The 25,642-nt window shown below is 45.1% G+C and overlaps 1 protein-coding gene across 1 annotated transcript in view; it reads left to right on the forward strand.

The window, feature by feature from the left end:
• KLHL6 (kelch like family member 6) overlaps positions 1 to 14,621 on the forward strand; it is an 82,818-nt gene extending 68,197 nt beyond the window's left edge. Inside the window, exon 8 of the transcript XR_010726844.1 lies at positions 14,608 to 14,621. The gene's annotated coding sequence lies outside the window, so the exon portion shown is untranslated. The remainder of the gene's footprint in view (positions 1 to 14,607) is intronic.
• Positions 14,622 to 25,642: the final 11,021 nt, after the last annotated feature.

A 25,642-nucleotide genomic window follows, 5' to 3' on the forward strand; every position in this document is an offset into this window, starting at 1 on the left:
ATCCCGGTCGGGCGCATGCGGGAGTCTGTCTGACTGTCTCTCCCTGTTTCCAGCTTCAAAATTTAAAAAAAAGAAAAAAAACCAGGCAGAGAACTGGTTGTTAAATTATTTGAATCCCAACACTGAGCCAGTACCCCAGAAAATGCTGGTGCCGGGGGCCCCAGAGCCACCTGCTGGGAGGCTAGGGGTGGCGCCTGGCTCAGGCCTCCATCAGCCATACAGCACCCACAGCTAGGGTGGGCAGGGCTGGAGGCCACTCAGGAATAAAGGACCTGACAAGTTCCACCACTCTGAAGGGTAAGTGGCACCTGGGTGAGATGATTGATGACATGGCGCTGGAAGCTGCTTCCTTCTCTCTCCTGTGGGCCCTGCAGGAGGAGAAGGAGGCTGCAGCCTGGCACAGGGCTGGCACAGCAGGACTCTCAGACTTGGTGGGCTGATTGCATTAGTTCAGGGTCACCTGGGCCATTCCGCAGCTCCCGGTGAGGATTTACCTGAGCCTGGAAACAGGAAGGACCCTCCCAGCACTGCCAAGACTCAGATACCATCTCCTTGCTGGGACTGTCAGCTCACATGGGCTCTTCCGCCCACGGTGCCACAGGCGAGGGTGGGAGACACCTAGGGACTCACAGTTTAGTCTGGAGCAGAGTTTTCCATATTCCTTAAAGTGCAACCAAAGGGAGATGCAAATTTTGCATCTCAGCATGGGTTATGCACATAAATAAATTTATAAATTAAAACACAGGTTTATAAACTAATATTACTCTTACAGCATATGATGTCCTCATCTGTTCTACTCTGTTCTGTTCTGGTCCGTTCCATTCTATTCTATTCTGTTATTTTTTCTGTTCTATGCTATTATTCTATTCTGTTCTATGGTGTTCTGTTCTGTTCTGTACTACTCTAGGAGCTACAGGAAGAAAGGGACCTTGGGAGGCAGTGGGTCACCCACAATCACCTCACAAGATCCTTCAAGTGAGAGTTCCTTCCAAGACAAACTGTAGCTGCTGTGCGTATGCTCTCAAGTGTCTCCCCTCTTGGCGGCAGAGACGATGCCCTGTTCACCAGAATCACCAGAATTCTTGGAGCAAACCTTGGAGAAAGTCCCTCAGTCAAAGCCCCTGGTTTTACAGGGGAGGGAAGTGCAGCTCCCAGGCTGCCTTCTGCTCCACCTTCGTCGTGTCCCTCACCCCTGCCTCCTGGACTCACTGGCCATGGGCTCTGTGGTACTAAGTCTTTGATACTAGGGGGTGGCAGCACAGAGGGGACCCCAGAATCTCGGGTCTGGCAGGTCACAGGCACGGGAGTGCACAGACAGAGGCCCCTGGCCCGGGGCGGGAGCAGGGCTTTGGAGTCAGTCAGACCTGAGTGCCCTTCGGACTTTGCCGAGCATTCACTGGCTGTGTGATCTTGGGTGAGCCACTTCGCTCCTCTGAGCATCAGTTTCCTGGTCTCTAAAATGGGAATAATATTTATTTTGTAGGGTTGGTGTGAGGATTAGCAAAAATGTGTATAATGTACAGTTCCTGGAAACTCAAAGTTAGCATGGGCTGTGATCATAGTAATCATGACAACATTAACTAGAGGGACTCAGAACAATTCCAGGTCCTTCAGGTGTGCTTCTGTTTCTTACTGTTGGGGAAGATTGGCTGCTATTATTTCATCTCAGACAAAAAAGGAAATCCTCATAAACACCTACAGGAGGAAGCAAGTTGTATTTGCCATGAATAGCCTCAATAATAAAAGGAGAGGAAAAACACACACTCAAACACGTCCCATCCCCCACTCTAAACCAAACCAAGGACACAGGCCCCGGCCAAGTATTCAGCCAGGTTACAAAGGATAGTTGTGTTCTTGGAAAGGAATAAAATGACTCTGGTTTCAGATAGTGTCGTAGACTGTTGGGAAGACATGACCCTGGTCTCTGGGCCATTCCTTGTCCACGCGCCAGAGTAAATGCAAGTGTGTTGGTGGAGGGCCAGATGAATGGAGTATGAGCCATGGAAATTCATGCTCATAAGACCTGGGAGCAGTCTCCCTTCCCGCAGCTGACCTTCATCACCATAGCATTTAGGAAATTTAGTTTAGGGGTTTAGTGTTTAAATATACTAGTATTGTCTTTTTGCTTTAACTAACAGAGTGAAATATTTTAACTAGTGAATGTTATAGGGAGTTTAAATTTGAATTATCCTGATCAGAAAACATTTTCCGTGGATTACACACTGAAAACTGAATTGTGACAATATCTTTTGCTCTAAATTTGTCTTTTCCTTTGCTGTCCACTAGATGGCGACCTAGGACCACTCCAGGTCCCACTAGTACAGAGGCAGCTACTTCCACACAAATTTCAAGTAAGGAAACTACTTTTGTTCTGGTTCCATCTAATTTTTTTTTTTTTAAGATTTTATTTACAGATTTTACAGAGACAGGATAGAGAGGGACAGGGAGAGAGAAGTATCAATTCATAGTTGCTTCGCTTTAGTTATTCATTGATTGACTGCTTGTCATATGTGCCTTGACCGGGCAAGCCCAGAGTTTTGAACAGGCGACCTCAGAGTTCCAGGTGCAGGCTCTATCCACTGCGCCACCACAGGCCAGGCCCAGCTAAATTTTTGTTCGGAAAAGAAGGGTAAACAGCTTACACACAACTTTTTAAGGACCCCCTCTCGCACATAAAGGGAGGTTCACCATTCCCTGTCTGGAGGTAAGACCTCAGGTGTTTTCCTCTTTGAGGAGCAGTGATGATAACAATTAGTAACGAGAGGCGGCTTACCCTGAGCCTGGTGCTTGTGCTGGGGAACTTCATTTTATTCATTTTGCACAGGAAGACTAGATGCTATTGTTTTCATTTTGTTTAAAAAAAAAAAAACCCCAAAACACCTATCATTTTGTTGCATGGACACTTTGTGAGAGCTGTGACACGAGAAGGGTGACTGGGACCCCCTGGGCCACAGGGCGACTCTGGCTGAGAGAGACCGGGGAAGCCAGCCTCCAGAAGGAGACCTCTCCTGGGTACCAGGTTCTCATTGCTGGGGGGACAGCACCGTGACAGCTATGGATGTCTTGCACAGAGAAGCAGGAAACATCTGGATAAATGGGTCAGCATGAAGCCTGGTCCAAAGTGAAAAGCAGAAGCTGTGGGACAGACAGACCGGGATGGCAATTGGGTGACAATCGCCAGAAGCAAAGGGGAGCCTTCCCTCCCCCCTCCAGCCCGGGCAAGCGCGGCATCAGCACCCATGGGTGCCAGGCAAGGATTAAATATGACTGAATCCTCCTTTACTTCTTACCACCACTCTTTGACATAGATGTTGTGAGGGAGGAAAAGTGCACAGGGCAATTTCATTGAGTCATTAAGATACTTCTGCAACCAACCATCTGCTCAGGGAAGTGGAGATTAAAACAGAAATATAGGCCATGGTCCTTGCCTCTGAAGAACTTACAATAAAAATACTTCCGTTGCTGTATTACACAAACTAGTCCCAGAAGAGACATCATTTTTTCAGCAGGGATATTCAAGCTTCAGAGCCTGTTGGCGTCAGTGAGGATGTAGATAGACTCTGAATGCATTTCTATTGTGCATGCTATGCAACAGACAAAAGCCTTTGACACATATACAGAAATCAGCTTCATCTGGATTCAGATCCGTATAAACGGCCTCTAAAAGTGTATTCTAAGTTGTGAATTGAGTCATGATCTAACTGAGCGCACAACTTGGAGAAAAATTAAGTATCAAATGGAAGTTTCTCTAGGTGTTCTATTAATGAATTCATCCACTTAAGTACAACTACTTTCCATTATAAAACCATGTTAAGTTTGGACTTTATAATTGTGAAACATAAGTCAGATCATGGTATTTCTCTGCTCAAATCCTCTCATGCCCTGACCTGTGGTGGCGCAGTGGATAAATTGTCGTTCTGGAATGCTGAGGTCACCAGTTCAAAGCCCTGGGCTTGCCCAGTCAAGGCACATACATATATATGGGAAGCATCTACTTACTACAAATCCTCTCAGGCCAGGAGTTCCTGAAGCCAAGGTTCTCCCAGACGCCTAGAGCCATACACATTCTGCTTTCTCTCTCAAACCTCATCTGGCTTCTTCCTTCCTTCCTTTCTTTTTAATACATCGATTCTACAATGAAAAGGGATTGTTCCTTGCAGCTCTGCGAGCCCCCACCTATTTCTGTTTTCTCCACCAGCAAATACAGTTTGTTAGTGGCTCAAATCCCCGTGTTTGTATGACCCACAAGCTAAGAATGGTGTTTATAGTTTTATTTTTAAATTTTATTTAAACTATAACTTACATTATGTATTAGTTTGTTTTAGTGGTGTTTATATTTTAAATGGTTAAAAAATCAGAAAAATACTATTATATGATATGAAAATTCTATGAAGTTCAAATTTCAGTAGTCATGAATAAAATTTTATTGGAACATAGCCAGACCATTTTCTTAGAAATATCCCACCCCAGGATCCCACAATTCTTTCTAAATCAAGAGCGAACAGCCTGACCAGGCGGTGGCACAGTGGGTAGACCCTCAGCCTGGGATGCTGAGGACCCAGGTTCAAAACTACAAGGTCACAGGTTTGAGCCTGGGCTCATCTGGCTTGAATGTGTTGAGTGTGGTCTCACCAGCTTTAGCATGGGGTCACCGGCTTGAGCGTGGGATCATAGACATGACCCCACGGTCGCTAACTTGAGCCCAAAGGTCACTGGCTTGAAACCCATGGTTACTGGCTTGAGCCCAAGGTCACTGCTTGAGCAAAGGGTCAATTGCTTCACTGGAGTCTCCCAGTCAAGGGACATATGAAAAAGCAATCAATGAACTACTAAGGTGCCGCAACTATGAGTTGATGCTTCTCATCTCTCTCCCTTCCTGTCTGTCTCTTTACCTCTCTCTTAAAATAAAAAGAGCAAGCAGCTCGACAGTCTGTTTCCAGTCGTTTTGCCCTGTAACCCTCTGTATATGGTGTATATATGTCACTTGTTCTGTGCATGTATGTGAGTGCTTGCTTGTGTATGTATAACTACATATTTTTTTCTGAACCATTTGTGAGTTAAGTTTTATCCTTCAGGGCTGCTTGCCCCTAAATACCCCAAGATGTATTTCCTTAGGACAGTCACAGTTATTCTATGTAGGTATAATTCTGAATTTCATAAGTTTACTTTGATATAACACTTTATGTAACCTACACACTCCCTGTTTGTACAACTAACAAAGTGTTATTGAAAAATATTAAAAGAATCTTGTCACATATGAAAAATTTAGAAATTCAAATGTCATGACCATAAATAGTGTTTCACTGGGACAGAGCTATGTCCATTTGTCCACCTATTGTCTATGCTGGCTTTGTGCTACAGCAGCAGAGCTGAGCAATGTGACAGACCATGTGGTCAGCAATGCCTAAAATACTTATTCTCTGCTCCACTACAGGAAAAGTTTGCCAAGCCCTGAGTTAAACCAGTGTTATGTTTTCACATCTCTCATATTCTAATCATCCTCAAATGTCCCATTCCAGTCCCACCCTTCTAACAAATTCTGCCAAAATCAGTACCACAGCTTTTCGTCTTGTCGCCTGTCTAAAATCATTAAGTGCATTCACAAAATACGTATTGGCCTCCTGCTATGACCCAGGATGATCACAGGGACTTAGGCTGGGGAAGTGAACCAGATGCTCTCCCAGCCTTCTGTAAATCCATAACCTAATAGACAAGACAAGGACAAAAAGTACAATGGAAAGTGAGAAGGTAATAGTGATACTTACACAAGATTTTACATAAACTGAGGGACATCTAATTTAGCCCCTGGTAGGAGAAGACAGTAGAAATATTTAGTGAGTGAAGTTTGAGCAGAGTCTTGAAACCAGCAAGCGAGGGAACAGGAGAGGACAGTGTGCCCCAGGTGGAGGGGAAGAGTGTGCCCCACGTGGAGAGGACAGTGTGCCCCAGGTGGAGGGGAAGAGTGTGCCCCAGGTGGAGAGGACAGTGTGCCCCAGGTGGAGGGGACAGTGTGCCCCAGGTGGAGGGGACAGTGTGCCCCAGGTGGAGGGGAAGAGTGTGCCCCAGGTGGAGGGGACAGTGTGCCCCAGGTGGAGGGGAAGAGTGTGCCCCACGTGGAGAGGACAGTGTGCCCCAGGTGGAGGGGAAGAGTGTACCCCAGGTGGAGGGGACAGTGTGCCCCAGGTGGAGGGGAAGAGTGTGCCCCAGGTGGAGGGGACAGTGTGCCCCAGGTGGAGGGGAAGAGTGTGCCCCAGGTGGAGGGGACAGTGTGCCCCAGGTGGAGGGGAAGAGTGTGCCCCAGGTGGAGGGGAAGAGTGTGCCCTAGGTGGAGGGGACAGTGTGCCCCAGGTGGAGGGGAAGAGTGTACCCCAGGTGGAGGGGACAGTGTGCCCCAGGTGGAGGAGGCAGTGTGTCCCAGGTGGAGGGGAAGAGTGTGCCCTAGGTGGAGGGGGCAGTGTGCCCCAAGTGGAGGGGAAGAGTGTGCCCCAGGTGGAGGGGACAATGTGCCCCAGATGGAGGGGACAATGTGCCCCAGGTGGAGAGGACAGTGTGCCCCAGGTGGAGGGGAAGAGTGTGGAGGAGGGCACGGGGAGGGATGTGCTCCTGCTCCTTGTTGGCATTGTGGTGGGGCTGGGCCACCTGCAGTAAGTTCATAAAATTCTAGAAGCAGATATACCTCAAAGGAAGCAGTTCATGCCCTCATTTTACCGCTGAAACAACAGAGGCCCAGAGCCAGGAAGTGATTTGCTATAGGTCTACGGTTTTAGAGTTAGAATGGGAACTAAGATGTCCTGACTCTCACTGGCTTGAGTGCTCTTTCCCCTTCCTCATGGAGTTTTGGGCCCCTATTGGTGAATATCTAAAATCCTATTTGCTGACTATGAAATAAAACCCCAAATGAAACTAGTATGGGATCATAAAAGTACTGGGGTTCAGCAGACTACAGTTCCCAGTCTGCTTTAACCACTAACACAAGGGTTAGCCTTGACAAGTCATCTCTTTTCTCAGAGTCTTAGTTTCTTTATGTGTAGAAGAGCTGGACCATATATCCTCTTTATTATTCTTCCTTGCTTTATAATTACCCTATACATATATTTCTATTTCTAAAAAAAGTTACGATGTGGTCTTTGGTCTAATCGCACCTTGTTTTTCATCTCCACAAGAAATGAAACAAAGGCCATGAGACTTTCTATTCGTTTAAACCCTCAATTAACTAGTTAATGTATAACTAGAAAGCCTGGCGGTCATACAAGTGACCGCTGTTCTAGATATTATAAATTGTAATTAAAATGATTTGTGCAAAGGTGTCTACTAATTCAAACTGAATTACCCAGGGCAGGCGGCAAGGACGCCCCTTTGCTTAGTGCCCCACGGGGTTTCCCCCTTCTACTTGCTTAATTGCTTAAAGTAGAGTGCAATGAAGGAAACCACTGGCGGTACATTTCTTAAGAGCCACCGCTAGCTCAATAAATAAAGGTGATTTAAATAATAAAATGTTAATTCACATGTCAAAGATCTCTTTGTACACAACATTTCTTGTGTAGATTTTTCCAGGATTATTTAAGCCAAGTTTAGGTTTCCAGCCTTGCTCTCCTCATGGAAAAAGTAAAGGATACATCATTGGGTCAAGATTTGGATCCCATGTGCTGATTCGCTTTAATTCAGTTTGTCCAGGTTGAGCCTTTGGGTAAATTATTAAATCTCGCTCATGTGGTGGCTCTCCATCAGTGTTTTCATATATGACAGCCACTTCGTTGGCTTGCTGGACATTATACCGCCTTTGATCTAAGTTACGATCACAGACAATGGCCATGGCAATGCTGATTGCTGGCTCATTGCTTGCTATAGTATTAGAGGCCAACTTTTTTCAACTTCGTGCATCATTTTATATGCAGTAGCAAATGGATTAATGTCTTGAAATAATTCCCCCATTTCATAAAGTAAAGTCTCAGGAACTCTTTTATTCCATTCTAAACGTGCCGAACTAGCTTCTGAGGGATCAAGTATATATAATTGAGCAAACTTTCTTTTCCCGTCAGAAGGATGCAAAGTTCCAGTTTGATGGTAAACTTGACCATGAAGTCGAAAGCAATAAAGTCCTGGTCCAGGCAAGTCAATTGGTTTGTTTCCCATGGACACAAAAGCAAACGAACTATTAATGGATCGAATGTTATCCATGTACTGTTTGCTATTTGGATGCTGATTAGTCAATAATTTATTCAAGGGTGGTGGATAATTCTCAATTAGTGGAACTACAATGTTTCCATACTTGCAACATTGAGAAAATCCTTTCTTGCCACGGTCAAATCGATTAGTTTCTAACTTGAAGTTTAAGGACTGACAGTGTTCACATTTAATATTCATGTCACCAGAGGAATGCTCAAAAATTAAAGTTTCTCCGTTTGAAACTGTTTTAATCCTTTTTGCGTTTCGGTCAGCATTACTCTGTCGTTTTTTTGCATTTCTCTCCTGCCTTTGTTCAAGGGACTCATTTTGTCAAGACAGGCTTTTTTGTCTTGCATCTGAGGCAAGCCTTGTTTCTCTATGCTCATCAGTCTCATTTTGCCAAGAAAGACACATTTGCTCTGTGACTGAAGCAAGCCTTGTCTTTCTCTGCTCAGTGGTTTCTTTTTGTTGAAAGCCGTTTTTGTGCAGCTTTAGCTCCTTTTCTCTCCTCTTCAGTGCTGTATTTTCTAGGTGGCAGTCTTAAAAGAAATTACATTAAGATGTAGTTTTTATGTAAAACAGATGATTGCCAGTGCAAACAAATGTTCACCTTCCCCCTGACCCGCTCAATTTGTGTTCAGCCGTGGCAACTTCACCCCATTGGCTAGTACAGTTATGCAAGCAACCAATAAGCTATCGGCGACAAACAGACACTTAAGCCGCATATAATAAAGATGTGCAATGGGACAGCAAGAAGAAGGGGAACCAACGTGGCTGAAAAGGTCTTAGGGAAGGTGAAATCTGAACTGTCCTCTGTAAGAGGTGAAGACTTGGCCAGGAACACAGGAGGATGTTCAGGAAGGACACATGAGCGGTGTGCAGGAGTCCTGGCTACTCATGGGCCCTGTGGGAACCAGGCTGTGGGATGGGGTCTGAAGGAGAAGCCCAGTGGAGGAGAAGGCTCTCACGCCGGCTCCTGTGCAGACTTGACGTAGGAGCCCAGGGGATGATGGAGGAGACTGATTTGACCAGCAGGGCAGCTCTCTCTCCAGGAGCCTGTTTCAGTAAGCACAGAATAGGTTCTGAGGGTTCAGACTTAAGAAAACACGTTCTTAGTTTACATCCTTCTTACGTTTCAATTAGGTATCTGTAACTACATTAATAAATTCCTAGAACTGTACATGATGAAAACAGAAAACACTGTACCCCCATACAATGCGCATGCTGAAATCACTGTGGTTTTTTTTTTAAGAATTAATATAAGAATCTGATGAATGTAAACACTTCGCTTAGTTCTTAGAGGCTAACTAACAGTTGAGACTCTTGTCGATAGCTCATCTACTATCTGCTCCTTTGTCTCTCCTTTCGTGTCTCAGTTTCTATCTTTGTGGTCACTGGACTTGGTCTTATGTTTTTATTTTTTTATTTTTCTAATACAATAAACTACTTTAAATGCTTTTTTGGAAGTGGGTGGGATATAAATTAATCATTATTGAAGTTTCTCTAGATCAGGGGTCGGGAACTTTTTTTGCTGAGAGAGCCATGAACACCACATATTTTAAAATGTAATTCCGTGAGAGCCATACGACCCATGTACATTACACATTATCCAATAAAAATTTAGTGTTGTCCTGGAGGACAGCTGTGATTGGCTCCAGCCAGCCATAACCATGAACATGAGCAGTAGGAAATGAATGGATTGTAATATATGAGAATGTTTTATATTTTTAACGTTATTTTTTTTTATTAAAGATTTGTCTGCGAACCAGATGCAGCCATCAAAAGAGCCACATCTGGCTTGCGAGCCATAGGTTCCTGACCCCTGCTCTAGATACATGTTCTCCCATATCTCAGTATACTAAATAATGACAAAACAGCTCTTCCTATGTGCAGCCATTTTGGACAGAGATCTGAAGTCCTTTGTAACCCATCTTATTAAACCTAACTCAAGTTCATTTGCATTTATATCGCATTTTAAGAATGAAAAAGGTGGGGATCTATTTCCTTAATTTGAATTTTTTTATTTGAGTCACAAATTCCCCGACAATGAGCTCTTTCACCCCCAGTACCCGGCCTTTGACCTAGACTGATTCTCCATAAATGTTTATTGAAAAAGCAAATGATCAAATTAAGTCAGAAATGACCATTCTGGGAGTGAGAACATGTATTCATCATCATTCCCACTTCACCGAAGAGGAAGCAGCAGTGTGCTGGGGTCAGTGGGACTATCTCCGGAGAGCCAATGGCTCAGATTTCTTCCAGCTCCACTCTCATTAAGTGACTTCACCTTGTCAGCTTGAGAGTGGCCCCTGTGGCAGTATTTACACAGAGAAATTAGCAAACGCTATAAGTCATCCCCCCTTTCCCTCTATCACTTGAGAGCTAGGTTTTTAAACATTTTTCAGCATACCACTGAAATTAGGAGTCAGACTTAAGTAGACTAGACTGAGGTTAAATTGCTGGCTAACAGGTCAAGGCTGGGCTCTTGGTTCTAAAAACAGAGACCATTAGGGAAACTGATGAGTCAGGAATGAAACAGCAGCCAATTTCTGACTTTGCTGTGTCCATGAGTGACTAGGCCTGCACAGCAAGGCCACTGGTGAGCAGCTTAGAGGAGGAGGCTGCCCCGAGCCCTCACGTGTTTATGCACAAGGTTGAAGGAGCCTGGCCTGAACCACAGAGCTGTGGTGTGGAGCATGCTCATAACCCAAACACAGCAAGACACTGAGCAGAGGTTTCCGGTGAGCAGAGAGGTTTCCGGTATACCACGGAGACTCCTGGGATACTGCCGAGGGGCAGTGCTGACAAGACCATTCCTGCAGCAGCCGGAGGGGAAGAGCAGTGCAGGCCAAGTCCCAGCAGGCACACACAGGTAACTGCACCGTTCCCAATGAAGACAAACCTTCTGAAATGACCAATGTGCTTTCACCTGGGTTACACAGAAACACAGGCAGATCTAGTACAAAAACTCTCAAGGGTAAAAATCATGAGCATTCAGTATTCAAAAAGCTGTAAATGTTTAGAATAGCCTGCTGCCTTTTCTAGGCCTACTTCTCCCATTGTTATCAGCCCGGCAGATAATCTATTATTCTACCAATCTCTTTACTCCCAAGAAAAATGTGCTCAATAAAACATGAGTGCGCCTCTTTGGGATGCTGTCCACCATTCCTAACATTCTTTTGTTGTAAATTTCAGTGTCAAAAGGTATTATCATTGCCAGGGGGTCTCAAACTCAACTCAGCATGTGGGCCGCAGAGCAAGATCACAGCCGTTCGGGGGGCCACTCTAGCGCTCTAGGTCTACAAAAGGCAACTGTTACGCAACACTTTTCTCACTGCAGTTGAAAACAAAAAAAAATCAGTACAACAAGCACAATCGTACATGCAGTTTACTCAGTGTCACAAAACGACCAGAAACTGTAGTTCGCATCACAACTGCTGTTAACTAAGCTAATATCTAGCTAGGATGCTAGAGAAATGAAAAATACAATTAGGCCCCTAGGCTTACTTAATTTTATCCAAAATATTTTGAACTTCGTGGATTAGTCTGCGGGCCGCACAAAATTGTTCAGCGGGCCGCATGTGGCCCGTGGGCCGCGAGTTTGAGACCCCTGGCTTAGACCATTTGATCAACCAGGATTTTACAAAAAACACCAAACTTATACTATTTTAGGTCCCCTGCATGTATCAAGGGCTTTAGTAATTGGTTTTTAAGAAGTTTTAGTATAAGAAAATTCTCAATGTGGAAAAATATTTTTAATACTCAACAAACAGTCCAATTACTTTAAAAAAATACTATAAATTCCAGACAGACCTATAATTGCCTCTTAGAACTGGTTTAGGTGGGATTTGGGCCACACATGCTCCATAAAGTAGGCAAAGAGCATTTAGAATTGTTAACTAACTTAGCAATTACTAACTACAAAATTAGTAATTGTTAACTTAGTAATTGTTAAGCTGAACAACTAAAGCAGAAAATGAGCACTTAGAAATGATTAACTATTAAGGAAAGGGCAATGGAGAATTCTATTCTAGTTATTTTAAACTATCAGCACAACTAAACTTAAGCGCAAAATTCCCAACACAAATGGTTGCATCAGGGCCAGGCCTGCAGCCCCCATTTAATAGTCAATAACTATTTTCTGGGCATCGCTGCAATTTTCTTGTTTTCTTGGTACCGTCCCATCACAGGACCCACATTATTTTACTCAATTTAGATAGTTATGGCAAGGCCGGTATCAAAATTGTCTTTTTAAATACGTTTTAATCAGACAGTATTTAAGAGTGTCCCTACACAAATGTCATGCATTCCCTCCATTTCGATCTGCCCTCCTGAGAGGGAGACAGGGAGATGGAGTGGGAGGTCCCCTAGGAACTGCACGGAACCCTGAGCGCCCGCCCCGGGAGCCGGAAGTGTGTGTCTGATCTGCGGTGGGAAGAGAGAGGAGAAGCTGAGAGACCCAGTGTCTGGGAGTGGGGCCGGGCCACTGTCACCAGGGCTGTCGACCATTTGCAGCACGGAGGGAAACCTGTACCAGCCTCACTCCCCCCAGCCCTCCCCCTGAATTCCTCCCCCCAGTGAGGCCCACCCCATGCACAGCACAGCTCTGCGGGACCAAGGAAAGTGCCAGCAGCCAGGGCCTGCCTCTCCAAGGCTGTCCCTGTCCCTGCGGAGCCCCTGCTGAGGGTTGGGCAGGCGCATAGAGAGGCCCTTAGTGCTGATGCAGGAGGTGATCAGTGCGGGAGTCCTCCCCCACGCGGAGGAGAAGAGAAAGGGAGAGAGCAGGTTCTGAGAATGGCCTGCAGTGAGCGCCTCTGTGTCCGTCAGCCCCGGGATCTTCCAGGTCCGGGTGGACCTAGCACGGCTTCAGCCAACTGCCAGGCCCTGGGCGGAGGGAGGATGCCGCATGTGCCAAACCACAGGAGCAGAAGCAGAGCTGTGGGAGTGGCGAACTCTCTGGTGTCAGCTCTGGGGCCTGTGGCATCAGGGAGAAGGACACTGGGGCCATTGCACTGCCAACCAGGCTTCTCGGAGGGGAGGTTTGAACATTTGATGAATGTGGGACGTGTTCAGCAAACAATCAAGTCAACCAGCAGTTAATACGTAAGCACCCACTCTATGGGGGGCTCTTCAAGGGAACTGGAGACAAGAAGGACATGGGCTCCACCCTCAAGGGGTCTGAGGACTCTCAAAAGAGTAGGGAACACAGATCCACAGACAATTTATACAGCGATAATATGCCAACCGTTACTGCCATGCAGCGCCCTGGGCTGGGTCCGCGGTGAGAAGAGGATCCTGGCCCTCAGGACGTTCAAGATCCATCCAGTCACCACTGCACAAACACGTGTTTGGATAATCCATTTTGGACATGTTGAGTTTAAGATTTATGTGACACATTTAAGTGAAGGCATTCATGTGTGGAACTCAGAATCTATAGAAATGTAAATTGGGGATAAAGGCAACAGATGAAATTACCAAGGAGCAAGTACAGTGGTACCTTGAGATATGAGCAGACCAACATATGAATTTTTTAAGATATGAGCTGTGACTGGGTCCGTATTTTTGTTCAAGATCCGAGCAAAATTCCGAGACATGATTTGTGATTCAGGAAGCGGCTGCTAGCTGGCACGTTGGCGCACGGGTCCAGTATCGGCAGCCCAACACCAGCATCTCGTTCTTTCTTACGTGTTACCTGCAGAATCAGGTCAAATCTCATGTGCTGTACTTCTTCTTGCATCATTTTTGCATTTTTTACTAACTTTTTTTGTGTGCTATCATGGGCCCAAAGAAAGTGAGTGTAATGGAAAGTGGTGAGAAGAAGAGAACGACGTTGATAGAAGTAAAGAAATAAAAGAAAAACATGAGCATGGTGTACGAGTGATTAAACTGGCAAGGCTGTACGACCACAATATATGTACAATTTGTACCATCCTTAAACGAAAAGATGCCATCAAAAGTGCAAATCCAGCGAAAGGAACTACAATTCTGTCCCAGTTAAGGACAATATCCATGAAGAAATGGAGAAGCTTCTGCTGGTGTGGCTAAAGAGAAAGAGCTGGCAGGAGATACAGTGACGGAGACTACAATATGTGAAAAGGCACGTATTATTTACAGCGACTTGAAGAAGAAAGAACCATCAACCTCAAAAGAGGCAACAGAAGATACATTTGAGGCAAGTCACGGCTGGTTTGAAAATTTCAAGAAGAGATCTGGCATCCACTTGGCGGTGAGGCATGGTGAAGCTGCTAGTGCTGATGTTAAGGCAGCTGAGGAGTACATCGCACATTTTGCTGCGCTTATTGCAAAGGAAGGCTACCTCCCCCAACAAGTGTTCAACTGTGACGAAATAGGATTGTTTTGGAAAAAAATGCCCCAGAGGACTCTCATCACCACAGAGGAGAAGAAGCTGCAAGGCCCATTAAGGACCAGGCGGTGGCGCAGTGGATAGAGCGTTGGACTGGGATGCGGAAGACCCAGGTTCGAGACCCCGAGGTCGCCAACTTGAGCGCAGGCTCATCTGGCTTGAGCAAAAAGCTCACCAGCTTGGACCCAAGGTTGCTGGCTCAAGCAAGGGGTCACTCGGTCTGCTGAAGGCCTATGGTCAAGGCACATATGGGAAAGCAATCAATGAACGACTAAGGTGTCACAACAAGAAACTGATGATTGATGCTTCTCATCTCTCTCTGTTCCTGTCTGTCCCTATCTATCCCTCTCTCTGACTCTCTCTCTGTCCTGTAAAAAAAAAAGAAAGAAAAGAAAAAAAAAAGAAAAACTGCAGGTCATGTGGTGCGCCAATACTAGGGCATGGGTTAAGCGGCAGTTTTTTATTGAATGGGTAAATCTCGTCGTTGGTCCTGCAGTGAAGAAATATCTTCAAGAAAATAAATTCCCAATAAAAGCATTACAAATCCTTGATAATGCTCCAGCCCACCCACCTGGTCTTGAAGATGACATTCTCGATGAGTTCAAATTCGTGAAAGTCCTCTACCTCCCACCCAACACGACTTCAATCTTGCAACCTATGGATCAGCAGGTCATTGCCAACTTTAAAAAGCTTTACACAAAGCACCTGTTCCGTCACTGCTTTGAGGTGACTGAAATACAAATCTAACCCTTTGTGAGTTTTGGAAAGACCACTACAACATCGTGATATGTTTACACATTATTGACTTGTCATGGCAAGAGGTTACAAGAAGAACCTTGAACTCAGCATGGAAAAAGTTATGGCCTGATGTTGTTGCAGACAGGGACTTTGGAGGATTCGAACCAGAGACAGAGATTGAGGTAGAAGCGTTGGAGGAGATTGTGTCCCTCGGAAAGAAAATGGGTCTGGAGGTAGATGAGGGTGATGTAAATGAGCTCATCGAGGAACATGAGGAGGAACTCAACTGAGGAGTTGAAGGAGCTACAGATGATGCAACATACGGAGCTTCTGCAAGAGATTAGTAGTGAGGAAGAGGTAGAGTCGGAGGAAGTGATTTCTACAAGTGAAATTAAAGACATGCTGGCGATGTGGGAGAAGCTTTCAAGTTTCACTGAAAAGAAACACCCAGAAAATATTTCAACTGGTCGTGCTTCAGCACTTTTTAATAACACTTGTTTGTCACATTTCCGTGACATTTTAAAAGGCAGGCAAAAGCAAACCTCTTTGGATAGATTTTTATTCAAAAATCCTGCAAGTGAAAGTGCTGAAAGTGCTGCCAAAAAGTCATAAACAGATGATGATTAAATGAAAAATACGTAATGTTAAGCTTAGGTTAAGTTTAAAGTTAAGAAAGTGCTTTTTTTTATAATTAAGTTTTTGTGGTTTTATTTTAAGTAAAGAAAGTGCAGTTTTAGTTTTGTTTAAAGTAAAGGAAATGCAGTTTTAGTTTACATTTAGTGTTAAGAAAGTGCAGTTTTAGTTTACGTGTCTACAGTGCCTGCATCCCTTTCTCCCTCCCTCCTCCTGCACCATTCACCTCCATTAGCCGCACTCATCTGTCTCCAAGGTAAGAATACAATACTAAATAACACCTTTTTCTTTTATTTCATATATTTTGTTATGCATTGATAAAGTATACATGTGTGTTTCTTAATTAAAAACATCTTTTTCATAACTTAGGATGATTTGGGGATGTTTCACAGGGCTGGAATGGATTAAATCTATTTCAGTTATTTTAAGTGGGAGAAATTTGTTTGATATACGAGTTGACTGACTTACAAGCTTGGTTACAGAATGAATTAAACTCATATCTCAAGGTACCACTGTGTGGGGAGGAAAGAACACCCAGAGGACATGTGGGTGGGAGTGGCTGGCAAGCATAAAGGAGGAGGAAGCAGCCAAGGGGGTGTTGCATTATTATTAGTATTTTGTGTGCGTGTGACAGAGACAGAAAGAGGGACAGATAGGGACAGACAGAGAGTAAGGGAGAGAGATGAGAAGCATCAATTCTTTGTTGCAGCACCTTAGTTGTTCATTGATTGCTTTCTCATATGTGCCTTGAACGGGAGCTACAGAAGACTGAGTGACCCCTTGCTCAATTCAGCGTCTTTGGGCTCACACTGGTGAGCCTTGCTCAAACCAGATAAGCCCGCACTCAAGTTGGCGACCTTCGGGTTCAAACCTGGGTCTTCTGTGCCCTAGTCCAACGCTCTATCCACTGCGCCATTGCCTAGTCAGGTGAATGTTGCATTATTTTAATGGGTAATGCTGTTAGCCGAAATGCCTTTCCAGAGATGTGAAACACAGCAGGTTCTTCTACAGCGATGATGCTGGCGTGCAGCATGAGGACCCCCTCTGCCAGCTCACCAGTGAGAGGAGCTTTCTGCAGCCCCAGATGGACATGAGGATGACAGCTGTCCACCCACTAGGATCGCCGTGCTTGGCACTTCCTACACATTCTTGTTACTGCGTTCAGTCCTCACTGCACCCTTCCAGGCGGGAATGACCGTGGGATGTAAAGAAGTTGGGTCACTTGCCCAGATCCAGTGGCCAGCAGGGAGTGAGGTCAGCATTCCTCCCCATCTCTCTTGCAGCCAAGGCCTTGCATGAACATCCACCAGTTTTAGAAACACACAGCCTGGCCCTGGATAGTTGGCTTAGTGGCTAGAGTGTCAGCCAGCATATATACATCCTGGTTCGATTTCTAGTCAGGGCACACAAGAGAAGTGACCATCTGCTTTTCTCCCCATCCATCTCCTCCTTTTCTCCCTCTTCCCCTCCCACAGCCAGTGGCTGGATTGGTTCGGAATCTCTCTGCTTTAGGTGCTAATAATAGCTTGATTGATTCCAGCATTAGACCTAGATGGGAGTTATGGGGTGGATCCAAGTTGGGGCTCATGTGGGAGTCTATCACACTATCTCCCCTCCTGTCATTTGAAAGAAAGAAAGAAAAAAATGAGAAAGAGAGAGAGAGAGAAAAAAGGAAAGGAAGGGAAGGGAAGGGAAGGGAAGGGAAGGGAAGGAAAGGAAAGGAAAGGAAAGGAAAGGAAAGGAAAGGAAAGGAAAGGAAAGGAAAGGAAAGGAAAGGAAAGGAAAGGAAAGGAAAGGAGAAAAGAAAGGGAAGGAAGGGAGGGAGGAAGGGAGGGAGGGAGGGAGGAAGGAAAAGTAAACACACAGCCCGTGGTGTGTCTGAAGTCATAGGAGAGGCCCTGAACAGGCTCTTGAGAAAACCTGCCACCTAACAGAATTCAGAAAGATCAAGTTAATTGCCAGCCAAGCCTGGCTCTGTCTATGTGTTTCAGTTGTGATAGGTGTTAAGCTGATAAGCTATCAGACTTGGTTTTATGTTGATTCTTGTGTTCTCTCAGTTCTAGGTTTTGGTTATCTCTTTCTGCGGTTAATAAAACTCACTCTGTTTACTGAATTTTTCCCATAAGTCTGCTTCTCCCCATCCTTTCTCCGCCTTATCTATCCCTCCTAATTCTGACATGCAAACCACAACTCCTCTCACTTTTCAAGCCCATATCCTGATGCTATAATATTCTATTTCTAAGTTTTTGTAGTGCCCTACTGCTCTGTTAATCAAATTCCTATCTTCCTTCCTTTAAAGCAGCCACTGTGTTGTCTACCTACTGGCTTCATTTTAGTTGTTACCATCATCAATGTTCTCTGTTTATTTCCAACCTATTTCAAAATCTTTGTGTAAATCTTTAATTTCTCCCAATTAAAGTAACAGTAATTTGTTCTGAACCATGAAATCTTCTTGGTCACTTTAGAAATCCTCCCAGATGAGCAGAGGAGACTTTAGACTGCTGCTCCTTTCCCTGGGTGGTGTGTGCACGCGGGCACCAGGGCAGGCGTTCTGGCCACCCTGTCGGTCCTTACCTCTCATCCCTACCCTTTCCCCTTCTCCCAGCAAAAGCCTCACATCCTCAAACCAATTTCCTGACTCCTTCTGAGAATGGTTATTTATGTGGGATTTGTCTGTATATAAGACAATGTGAAGTTTTGTTTGTGGGTACGTCACTCTATAGTTTGGGGGTAGGGGTATAACTCTATGTGCCTTTTTTTTACTTATGTCATGGCAATATTTATTATATTATATTATTATAACTGATACAAATTTACTTTACATTCAGGTGGAAATAATTTCTTTCTTTTTTTCTGCTAAAATTAGCATTTTACATAATTTTTACTTTTTAAATTTTTATTGATTTTAATTTATTGTGTTTACATAGATTCAAGTGTCCCCCTGAACATATCTCCGCCCCCACCCGGTGTCCCCCTTGACATACCCCTGGCCTCCTTCCCCCCAACGCCTTCCTCCCTTGCCTCTTTGATTTGCATTCCTGCTCTCTATAACACTGTGTCATGAATAATAATTTTACTAATCTCTTTCCCTTCTCTGATCCCTTCCTCTCATCCCCTTTCCCTCTGGTTCCATGTGCTTTTTCAATGCAAGTCTGACTTGGGGACTCAGAAGAAATATAAACTTGTGTGAATATGTGCACATACATAGTATCTAATATACGTACCTGCTTCCGCTCAGGACTTACAATTGGAGTGGGCAGAGCAAAGGAACAGATATATTTGTTCTTTACTAATAATGAATCAGCTTATTTATAGATTAATGCCAATGGGTTTTTAACAAATTACCCATTATAAATTATTACTCTCTGTGGTTTGATGGGCAAAGAGTATTTTATACTGAGGCAACCCCTCCCTGCAAAACTGTATATTTGTACTAGGACCAAATAATATGAATGCTAAGTCATGAGATCTATAGAAGAAATAGAAGGATTGAATGCAATCATAGAGAGAAAGAAAAGAAAGCATTCATAGATTTATAAAGTTTTCATTTTGCTTTCTAATAACTGAAGGGTAGCTTTTCCAGGAGTTGGAGGGGGGCTGGTGAGAAAGAGACATCAGTTAATAAATTTATCTAGATAAATTTCCGCTAAGACATACTCACTGATTATCATATTTTATTCTTTTCTCTTTTTTCCTCTCCCTGTTTTCTCTCTCTCTCTCTCTCCCATTTCTGTCTCTCCTTCTTTCTTTCCACCATTATGCCTGAGATCAGCATTTACCACTTCAGATCCCCTTCCCTGGATGTACCAGTTCTCTTTCTGGGGCAAATCCTGTATGTACACTGTCAGAAGCCAATCAACAACTGCTGGCTGACAAGGTCACAGCAGGAGAAGATCCACAACTGCTGGCTGACAAGGTCACAGCAGGAGAAGATCCACAACTGCTGGCTGACAAGGTCACAGCAGAAGAAGATCCACAACTGCTGACTGACAAAGTCACAGCAGTGAAGATCAACGGCTGCTGGTTGACAAAGTCACAGCAGAGAAAAGGCACAACGATACTTCCCCCTTTGACCTTTTGAATTAATTTGGCCTTTTATCCCCCATTTTCTGGGTGTGTGCTATCATTGATGGCACAGGGATAATAGCACCGTGCTTTCCCTGCAGATTCATAGTAATTTCTTTGGAAATGAGACAGAGGGTGTGAGTTCCACAGAAAAGCCTGTAAGCCCCTTTGCCTGGGCTCATAGACATAAGAGGCTGGCTATAATATCCCTCAAAAAGGGTTAAGTTTGTAGGAGAATTCCTTCTTATTAATCATGTTAGAAAAAATAGATTGTGACTTATGAATAGGTAGGAAACAGTAACTATACACAGAAGCACCTTTCAGCCTTCACTTAATTCATCACTTTACCTCCCTAGCCTTTTCATGTGGTAGAGTAGAGAAACTTTCCTTTCTTCTTGCATACCTGACCTGCAGGTGGTGGAACACTCTGAGAAGAATAAAGTTAGAACTTAACTAGTGTATGAATATAGTAGATAAATAAAATTTGACTAGACAGTAGGACATTAGGTAAGGTAGAGTTACTAATCAGTACTGACCTTTTAGAAGTTTGTACCAATATTGTTATTGCTGTTCAAGTTATTATATAACTATACTTTGTATGACTTACCACCTGATTTATAGCTTATAGAAATGAATTAACTGTTACCTAGAAATATGTAACCAAAGTGAAACAAAAACAATGATTTATCAATGTATTCTGAATACCATGTGATTGTAACTTAGTGTGTGTGTGAGTAAAAATAAAGCTAGAACAGCATTTGGCTGAGATGCCTGGCAGTAAATGCTAAAGAGAAAAAAAGAATTCGGCTCTCTCACTCGATTCGCGCCGATGCTGTCTCTTCCTGTGGGAACCCTGGATTCCCCCCTGGGCTGGACCCCGGCAGTACACAGTGGAGGGCAGCTTTGCCCCTTATCTAGCGAAGCAGTGCTATTTAGTACAATTGAGGTGGAGGGTTGGGAAAAGGATGTATCACAATGAAAATGAGAACCAGCTCTGACAAAATTCAGGTGGTAGATAGTAAAACCTAAGTGACTCCAAACTTCAGACAGTGAAGGAAATTCTTTGCTTTCTTGGGTGCTTCTCTCGGCCTTGTCCCACCTGCTCCCCTGCCCTCACCCCAGACGGGAGCTCCAGGAAGGGCAGGGGAGGAGCTCAGGGCCGGGACCTGGACCTCAGCTGGAATTTATGGAGGTTAAGTGGTGAGCCCCATGTCTCGATACTTCTGTTTCTTCTGCAAATTGGGGAGGTCATTTCTCCCCGATAGGTTGTTGTGAGACGTGAAGTTAATACAGATGTGAAGCATCTGCAGGTGCCTGCTGCACAGGAAACACACCCGTGTTAGTGACTGTTGCTAGAGTGGGCAAACGGAGCAGTTAGTTTCTTAGGTAGGCAAGACCAAAACTGACAAGAATCGTATTTAAAAGAGCAAGCGGGAGGCCCTGTTGTGCGGGGCTTCCTCCTCTGTCCGTTGTTGAGCGCCCGCTGCCTCCGCGACAGCCCCCGCCGCGGTCGTCCCGACTCGCCCCAGGGTGCACTCTGCACGGCTCCTGCTGGCATCCCTGGAGCATGGGAGGCTGCCACGCTTGAGTGGCGGGTCCGCTCGGAGCTGCGTGTCTCGCTCATGGCGGGAGGCCGTCCAAGGCTGCAGCCAGCGAGGGCAACAGGCCCAGAGTCCCGAGTGTCTGTTTCGCAGCAGGCCATGATACAGAAGGCTCCCAGAGCCACGTCCACTTCGATGAGAAGTTGCACGACTCGGCTGTCATGGTCACCCAGGAGAGTGACAGCAGCTTTCTGGTAAAGGTCGGCTTCCTGGAGATCCTGCACAGGTATGAGATTACCTTCACTCTGCCCTTGGTGCAAAGGCCAAGCAAGGACGTCCAAGAGGCACCTGTCCCCAGCCTGCACCTCCAGCTTCTCAGCGTCATGCCTGTCCCTGAAGGTGACAGCGTCAAGTGTGAGTACAGGGCGCACAAGGAAGGTGTCCTCAAGGAGGAGATGTTACTGGCCTGTGAAGGTGGCACAGGCACCTGCGTGCGCGTGCTGGTGCAGGCCCGAGTCAGGGACGGCACCACGCACACCCATGCTGCTGGATGGTGTCAGGTGCGCGCGCTGGTGCAGGCCCGAGTCAGGAACGGCACCGCACACACCCATGCTGCTGGATGGTGTCCAGTGCATGGGCGCCGAGCTAGAGTACGACTCGGAGCACAGCGACTGGCACGGGCTTCGACTGAGGCCCATGCCCAGCCCACCTCGTGGACTTCATCTCCACCTCACTTCCCCAATTGCTGCATGATAATTGTGGCTTTCCGATCCCTCCGCAGGGGGCGTGGAGCTGGTATGTCTAGGGGCCTCCAAGCTGGGGCCTGGCCCATGCCTCACCTTTGCCTTTATTCATGCCACCTCCCTGCCTCTCCTGCGTCATCCTCTTCCCACTTCCTCCTCTCCATGTGCCTCAGTCTCCTGCAGGAAGAAATGGGTTGAGCCCCCAAGGAGGCTATCTGAGGAGGGGGAGGGGAAGGGGCAGGACCTGGGTGTTACCCACCCCACACTGTAAGCCATAGAAGCTCCAGCCAGGGCCTGGGAGAGGCAGGAGCCGGCTCTGTGATGCCATCACCCCATTACCGCTGCTGCTATCTCATTAAGCCACTTCTCCTGCCCCCTCCCTCTTCCCCACTGCTGTCCATGTTGAGTAGGAAGTAGGTGCAGTTCCTAGCCCCTTCCCCCAGGTGTGTGTTACTTGGTTTTTAAACTGGTTGGGATAAAACCCTAAAGAAATAAAATTTTCAGTAAAAAAAATAAAAATAAAAATAAATAAATAAATAAATAAATAAATAAATAAATAAATAAAAGAGCAAGCGGCCCTGTCAAACCAAACAACTGTGCTCGAGAACGAATACAAGGCTAGTTGGTCCTCACCCACCCCCGTATAGGCAGGATTAGCCGCCATCAGGACCCCGGGACCCCAGTGTGGCCTCGGGAGGTGGCTGCGCCGGCCGCGGTGAGGCGGGGACGCGAGTCCCGGAGGCCGCGGTTTCCCAGCGGGACTCACCTCTTACCCCTTCTCCTCACGCTGGTCCTCAGCCACGGTTCTCAGCTACCATGCCCCACGGCGGTGGGCCTCAACAAAGGCCACACGGTGTCCAAAAACATAAGCAAGCCGAGGCACAGCCGCCACTGCGGACGCCTCACCATGCTCACCAAGTTCACGCGAAACACGATTCTAGAAGTGTGTGGCTTTGCCCCGTATGAGCAGCGCGCCATGGAGCTGCTCAAGGTCGCTAAGGACGGGGGCTGGAAGGCAAGAAAAGTGTGGGGACGCACATCCTAGTGGAGAGCAAGGAGAGAGGATCTGAGCAACGTCCTTGCAGCCATGAGGAAGGCATCAGTTAAGGAGAGAACCCCATCCCCTCTGCGTGAAATAAACTTTTTCGGGGGGGGGGGAGGGAAGGCTGCGCTTAGAAGAGCAAACGTTGAACTTTTAGGAGGCTTAATTTACTTTATAATTCAGCTTTTTTATTTGCTTCAAAATCTGCATAATCAAACTAGTTATTAGGAAATTTTAATGATTTTTAGCATAATGACTTTAAAATATAATAGTTCTCTATAATCCCCAACTGCCGGTTTCCTTAGCAAAGATTCAGAACTTGTCTTTGCCTGTTAGTCCATTTGGCATTTCTGCCTTTACTTTTCCATACCAGTGAACAGAAATCCACCCCCAGGTGTAACTTGTGAAAAAAGGTGAGCAGTTTATATTGCTGAGATCTTGCTGCTGAACTCACACAGTAGCTCTCACTGGCCGACAGTGAGAAATGGTAATATAACCCAAGTTTCCTCTTCCCACATCCATGCCAAATTGGAATTTAAAGTCTTTAGACTTACACTGAATCAAGAACTGATCTATTCTTTGTGGAGAGGTAACTCCAGATGGCCCCCGATCATGGAGTAAGTTAGAATTTGATAGCTAAAGTCATAGCCACAAAACACAGAAAGATAGTTACTGAGTAGAATTTTGTCTTTTCTAGAAGTCATACTAATTGAAATTCCCTCAAATTTGAATTAATAAGTCATATATATACAAAGAGAATACTTAGTTTTCCACACACACAAAAATGAGTTGTAAATTCAACTTCAGGCTGTTCCATACTACAGAGGCAGATAGGATGACGGAGTACTGCTGAGCAGTTACCTTTTATGCTTTTCAGTAGCAGTTGTTACAGCGGATTTACTGAGATAATCTACCAAGTTGAAACTACAAGCTTCCCAGTAAATTGTGAATGATTTGTGATTTCTTTTAACATGTCCATTTGACCACTCACTGGACTGGTTTGAGCAGGGGCATATTTGTTTAATGGGGAATAATAGATCACCAGAATAAGCTAGGAAAAACATTTCAAAAATGTGGAAATTGATATAACTAGCATAAAGAATTTCCAAGTAATTTTCTGTCTTTGCCATCCCAGGACAAGAGCCAAGGATTATCCTACCATGGAACTTGAAAGATTAAAAGTTAAAGGTACAACGTAGGAAAATAGATTTATATTGTGGCTTCCAGAACATTCTCACCGGTTTATCTTCATAGCTTTTAAACCTGCCACGTTCATCTTTAATAAATTATTTCCGGTGTATTCTGAACATTAGATTTTTTAAACAAGAGCACAATTTCTATGAAACTATTTGACTAGAATAAGGGAACTAAAATTTGAGTATATTTCTATAGAGAAGATAAAGGAACTTCAGAGGGTCAGTTTTCATTATATACTTTATTTCCCCAATAAGAAGGAACCTGCAGTTAGAATGAAATAACTAAATGACTTGGTTTTTTTCCCTGATAGTCCTAGTTTTAGTTGTCTAGTCTTCCGTCTGGATTTCATCACCTATTTATATGGAATTCCGAGGCTTGTTGTTGTTTTTTTTTTAAATTTTTTTTAATTTATTCATTTTTAGAGAGGAGAGAGACAGAGAGAGGAGAGAGAGATAGAGAGAGAGAAGGGGGGAGGAGCTGGAAGCATCAACTCTCATATGTGCCTTGACCAGGCAAGCCCAGGGTTTCGAACCGGCGACCTCAGGTCAGGCCCGAGGCTTGTTTTTGTTTCGGCCATGCTCAGGTCACATGATCCCTTTAAAGTAGGAACTTTGGATCCCTCTACTGGTGGTTTCTTCACATTTCATGTCTCCACTCACTGGTTCCTGAAATCCTTTACTGGGCTGAGGTCAGAATTGTTTTTAATGGATGCAGTACCGTAAGTGCAAGTGCTGTTTGGTGAAACCTTGTTTCCAGAATATATAGTTGAATGCAGAATCAGGACTATTTGCCAGTCTGAAGCAGTCAGTCCTAGTGGGCTACATGGAGCCAGGCACAGGATTAGGGTGAGGCCAGTGAGGCAGGACTGAGTAAATGCACGGTTGGATCCTGTTTCTATTGAAATTCTGATATTTTGTTCATCGTGAATTTTTGCATTAATTTTTATTTCTAAAAGGAGCTTTGCATTCAAATATGATCTATTTTCATTAATGTATTTTCTTGTGTCCCCTTAAATGTTGTGCCCCTTATAAGCACCTCACTTGCCTCTCCCCAGTCCAGGCCCTGACCAGTAGTGTGTCCTGGCCCTGACCTGCAGTGTGTCCTGGCCCTGACCTGCAGTGTGTCCTGGCCCTGAACTGCAGTGTGTCCTGGC

The sequence above is a fragment of the Saccopteryx bilineata genome, chromosome 8 (assembly GCF_036850765.1).
Source record: "Saccopteryx bilineata isolate mSacBil1 chromosome 8, mSacBil1_pri_phased_curated, whole genome shotgun sequence".
NCBI lineage: Eukaryota > Metazoa > Chordata > Mammalia > Chiroptera > Emballonuridae > Saccopteryx > Saccopteryx bilineata.